The 6,000-nt window shown below is 41.4% G+C and overlaps 1 protein-coding gene across 1 annotated transcript in view; it reads left to right on the top strand.

Moving 5' to 3' along the window:
• Nucleotides 1-218: 218 nt before the first annotated feature.
• LOC126236377 (lipopolysaccharide-induced tumor necrosis factor-alpha factor homolog) overlaps nucleotides 219-6,000 on the top strand; it is a 77,047-nt gene continuing 71,265 nt past the window's right edge. The window contains exon 1 of the mRNA XM_049945637.1: nucleotides 219-263. The gene's annotated coding sequence lies outside the window, so the exon portion shown is untranslated. The remainder of the gene's footprint in view (nucleotides 264-6,000) is intronic.

The following is a 6,000-nucleotide window of genomic DNA, read 5'->3' as shown; positions in this document are numbered from 1 at the left end:
TCTTCCGTCAGAGAACTTGGTGTTAGAAATTGTACCCACCAGATTTCAGCCATCGTGACTATGAAGTGTGGATGGGAAGACCGATGTGGATAGCGTTAGTAAGCTGCGCGGCGACGGGTGCTTAAATATTGTCAGGTGTCTTTGATGACCGTATCTGGCACGTCTCATATCTTATCATGCAAAATACGTTGTGGCGAAGAAAAAAGCCAGTGGGCGACCGGAGTTTACGAGGATAGTGCGGCACTGAAAAGTTTCTACTCCAAGTAAGTTCGCATTTCCAACACTGCTAAACAGTGATGTTCTCGCCTTGAATGATGTTACTCTATATAACAATTGTACACGACAATTTTTACAGGCTTCATTTGCAGAAAATGTTCCTGTGCTTACTTTCCAGCACGCAGTATTTACTAGCGCAAGCCAGACCGTGTGAGATAAATTTTGCTCATTTTGTTTCTACCAGTCTTCAGAAGTTTGTGAGTGACGTTCCGTTAGAGCTCTTACTGTGCCCTTACTGTAGATATGTTATTGTGACATGCTTCATACGCAGGTGAAAACCATCGACAGGTCGTCTATTTCAGCAGTGTCAACAGCTGGTGTGAAATTTTTGTTGCAATTTGTGACAGTAAATTCAAAAAAGTGCTAAAAGATTTTCACTTCATGTCGTGATGTTATCGCAAACAGTATGCAGAATGTGGTAGAAACAACAGTTTTGGTTGCGGAATTGATTTTATTGCTTTCTTTATTCATGCTGCGCGTTTCGTCTAATACAAGTCATCTTGAGATTGACCAGTACAGTGTTGGTAAGTGGGTTTTGGATGCTATGATTAGGGCAGCGCCAAAAACAGACCTCCCTCATCCCCCCTTCCCCGTCACAAGCAAGTATCTAACACCCAATAACCTTGCAGGTCTGTGTAGCACAGACCAGTGGCTACGAGGCAGGATCGGACATGTACATAGTCCGTCACATGGCACATACGCCGTGGCCATTGTTCTTCATTTTCCGGTGTCATACACTATCCTGATTCTGCCTTGTATCGATTAGTGTCTACAACACAGACCTGCAAGGTCATCGGCTGTTACGCTTTTAAAATATGACGCGAGCACATACTTCCTGCAATTTATTTTACTATATATGACAAGAGCAGTCTATTCTGCCGATACCCTTATCGTGGCACCCAAAACCCACTTATCAACACTATAATAGTAAATCTAAAGATGCCTTCTATTGCGCGAAACGCGCTTCATGAGAAAATAAATCAGTAACATCAGTTCAACGAAGAATGTTATTTTCACCACAAAAAAGTGGTGTTCATTTCGTTCTTTACAATGAGACTGACCTGTCACAGGAAAGTGAAGTGACTAAGCCTAGGTATACAGACAACTCGAAATTACTCTACAGAGGTCGTAAAAGATGTACAAGTAGACAACAGAAAAACAGTCTTGAACTGGGATTATTGACAGAGAGGTAAGACTCAATAAATCGCGGTTTCCATAATTTAGAAAAAAATCATAGAAAAACAGCATCAATTGGAGAAAAAGTTGAGATATGTCACACGGAAGCTGAGAGTATTGTTATCAGCTTATGCGTACACTTTATCAATACATTTTCACAACACGACCGAACGTGAAGGCTATCAGCTAGCGTTATCTGTCCAGTACAAAACAGACGACTGCACGTTTGCACAAAATGTGTTTGTGTTATAACAGAGCACACTAGACCAATACACATCTGCATTCGATCCTTCCAGTGTTCAGCTATGCAGGTGGCGCGCAGCACTGGAGGTTTGACACCCGGGTCTTCACGCGAGGAATGCTGGGATGACTCTTCCGAAATTCCAGTTTCCGATCTCCTGTCCATCCATGCAGTTATATGAATAATTTTAACCCTAACTTATTTTAATATGAAATCTTCTGTGATAAGGATGTGATCAAGGGGCATTAGTTTTTTTGCTAAGCATTTTTCCTACTCTTACACTTTTCTGCAAATTCTGAAAAGTTTTATGTTGTAGTGAACAGAATACTCTATCTTTGTGTTTTTTGATCACGGAATCTGAAAATAAATCTCTCATTTATTAGCTTTTGTTTCATGTTTTGTATAAAATATTTGTTTTTTGTATATTACAGGGAAATATGAAAAGAAATGAAAAATATCATATTCATTAAGAGGGTGTCGTCGCTTTTTAGGATGCCTCTAGTACTTTATTACAGGACCGATCCTTTTCACCATCATGGTGGAAACTCACACCAAGTTCATCGCTCACATCACTCAATTCGGCGGGAAGACATGGAAGTGTAGCTGCAAAAAAAAAAGCAAGCAACGAAAAACCGGAATTTCCCAGTGACGCTGCAGCTGTCCGTACGAGCGAATCAGATCATCCAATAGATTTTTTCTTTTGTAATTTCCCACTATGAAGTTTTACAGTAAACGATTCGAAACATTCGTAAAAGTTTGCCGTGCTATTTTCTTCTTGTTTTTTATCATTATCTGAAACCTAATGTCTAAAAAATTCTCTGATCTGGGAACCGATAAATACGTCTGCTTTCACTCTTTAGAAACTGAACCAAAAGCAGTTTTGACGTAAGTGAATGAAGCACAGTCATCTCTCAGTCCAGAGTTCACAGAAACAGTTTTCAGAAAGTTCTTTGTTATCAAGTGCAAGGAGAATTATAGAGCATATAAGCCTATTACGATATAATCCATGTTTTTTCATGGTGACTTCACTGTTTACACGGATAATTTCAGAGAAATAAGTCAATTTTTTTAAATGACGCGTCTTTTACCTCGCAGTCCGTGTGTCAGTCCAACCACATGTAATTCGTGTGATTAATATCAATTTTAAATTAAACTATTCTCCACTGTTTCCCTTTTGTAATTGACTGTTAGGTGTGTCAAGATGGAGCGCCATCAGTTCAACGTGATAACAATATGAACTTCCACAGAAGACGGCAACCTGTTTGAAGTACAAACAGATTAATCCTAAAACAGATAAAGCTCCGTAACCATACTCCGATAAACATTACCTTACAGTGACGTTTGTCACTTGCCGCTACAGCGTTGCCACATCGGCCACCGGGTACCGCCCACAATCATGGCAGGCCGCTTCATAAATGCTGCTAATGTGTAACGAGGAACGATGTTGTAAGTGGTCGCCGAGAGGTAGGTCGAAAATGCGAGATGCTCTGTCGACAGTTGATTTTAAGTGACAAATGACTGAACTGCAGCAGCTAACTTAAGCACAGTCTCGTCATGCGCAATGGATCTAAGAAATCGACGGCAGAATTTATTTCACGCTTGCTTTGTTCACTGCGGTTAATAGTAACCTCTATGAACAAACTCTAGCCCGAAAAATATTCTGACACTGGCTACGAATGTTGACACGTTACCAACCCATGAGAAGTCCTTGGCACTTGGCTGCTGATTATAGGGGACACGGGCATATTACAGACGAAAAAGAATGATGGTAAGAAAAATAAGAGCAAATAAAGAAGTCAATACCATGATGAAAATGACGAGGTAAGGTGTTAGAAAATTATGTATATACAGGGTGGTCCATTGATAGTGACCGGACCAAATATCTCACGAAATAAGCATCAGAGCCGGCCGGTGTGGCCGTGCGGTCTAGGCGCTTCGTCTGGAACCGCGTGACCGCTCCGGTCGCAGGTTCGGATCCTGCCTCGGCCATGGATGTGTGTGACGTCCTTAGGTTAGTTAGGTTTAAGTAGTTCTAAGTTCTAGGGGACTGATGAACACAGATGTTAAGTCCCATAGTGCTCAGAGCCATTTTTTAAGCATCAAACAAAAAAAAACTACAAAGAACGAAACTCGTCTAGCTTGAAGGGGGAAACCAGATGGCGCTATGGTTGGCCCGCTAGAAGGCGCTGCCATAGGTCTAATGGGTATTAACTGCGTTTTTTTAAAAATAAGAACCTCCATTTTTTACTACATATTCGTGTAGTACGTAAAGACATATGAATGTTTTAGTTGGACCACTTTTTTCGCTTTGTGATAGATGGCGCTGTAATTGTCACAAACGTATAAGTACGTGGTATCACGTAACATTCCGCCAGTGCGGACGGTATTTGCTTCGTGATACATTACCCGTGTTAAAATGGACCGTTTAGCAATTACGGAAAAGGTCGATATCGTGTTGAAGTATAGCTGCTGTCGCTGCTAATCCGCACATCAGTAGCAGACAAATTGCGTGACAATCGGGAGTCTCAAAAACGTCGGTGTTGAGAATGCTATATCAACGTCGATTACACCCGAACCATATCTCTATGCACCAGCAACTGCATGGCGACGTCTTTGAACGTCGTGTACAGTTCTGCCACTGGGCACAAGAGAAATTACGGGACGATAACAGATTTTTTGCACGCGTTCTATTTAGCGACGAAGCGTCATTCACCAACAGCGGTAACGTAAACCGGCATAATATGCACTATTGGACAACGGAAAATCCACGATGGCTGCGACACATGGAACATCAGCGACCTAGGCGGGTTAATGTATGGTGCGGCATAATGGGAGGAAGGATAATTGGCGTCCATTTTATCGATGGCAATCTAAATGGTGCAATGTATGCTGATTTCCTACGTAATGTTCTACCTATGATACTACAAGATGTTTCACTGCATGACAGAATGGCGATGTACTTCCAACATGATGGATGTCCGGCACATAGCTCGCGTACGGTTGAAGCGGTATTGAATAGCATATTTCATGACGGGTGGATTGGTCGTCGAAGCACCATACCATGGCCCGCACGTTCATCGGATCTGACGTCCCCGGATTTCTTTTTGTCGGGAAAGTTGAAGTATATTTGCTATCGTGATCCAACAACAACGCCTGACAACATGCGTCAGCGCACTGTCAATGCATGTGCAAACATGACGGAAGGTGAACTACTCCCTGCTGAGGGGAATGTCGTTACACGTATTACCAAATGCATTGAGTTTGTTGGACATCATTTTGAGCATTTATTGCATTAACGTGGTATTTACAAGTAATCACGCTGTAACAGCATGCGTTCTCAGAAATGATAAGTTCAGAAAGGTACATGTATCACATTGGAACAACTGAAATAAAATGTTCAAACGTATCTGCGTTCTGTACTTTAATTTAAAAAACCTATCTGTTACCAACTGTTCTAAAATTGTGAGCCATATGTTTGTGACTATTACAGCGCAATCTGTCACAAAGTGAAAAAAGTGGCCCACCTAAAACATTCGTATTTCTTTACGTACTGCAGGAATATATAATAAAAAATGGGGGTTCCAATTTAAAAAAAACGCTGTTGATAACCGTGTGACCTATGGCAGCGCCATCTAGCGGACCAACCATAGCGCCATCTGGTTTCCCCCTTCAAGATAGACGAGTTTCGTTCTTTGTAGTTTTTTCGTTTGACGCATATTTCGTGAGGTATTTGGCCCGGTCACGATCAATGTACCACCCTGTATGTATAAGCAAAATAATATCGAAGCCTTTAGAGTAGATTTACAAATAAAAAGAATTCGCTGCATGCAGCAAGATTCGAATCAACCCCCTTCTACACGTAAGACTTACACGCTAACCGCTGCAGCACGCTAGTAAAATGCTTAAATTTATTAAATTCATGACTCTGTTGACACAGTCGCAGCGATATATTGCATCCTTCACAAATTCGGTTTCACGCAATGTCGAGCGAAGCTTAATTTATGTTAGCGGATTTCTGTGATTAAAATAACTGCGTATGTGACGCTGAATCGTGCCGTATGTAGAAGGATCCATTAGCGTTTGGTTAGTGATGCGTATGAGACGTGTATATTTCGTTAGCATCATTGTGTGTGTGTGTGTGTTTATGTTTTTGGTATGATTATCATGTGTGATTAAATACGAAGTAAGAGGGCTGGATGCATGATTCAGAATCCAAACACACTGAGAAAGAAAACCATAGAAGTAAATGGAAGTGAATTGACCTATTGTTATGGCAGTTTGGAAACGGCGAATGGTTCGTTCGGTCG

The sequence above is a fragment of the Schistocerca nitens genome, chromosome 1, assembly GCF_023898315.1.
Source record: "Schistocerca nitens isolate TAMUIC-IGC-003100 chromosome 1, iqSchNite1.1, whole genome shotgun sequence".
Classification (NCBI taxonomy): Eukaryota; Metazoa; Arthropoda; class Insecta; order Orthoptera; family Acrididae; genus Schistocerca; species Schistocerca nitens.
Note: the sequence above shows the minus strand (reverse complement) of the source record. Positions and strands in the feature narration are given on the sequence as shown.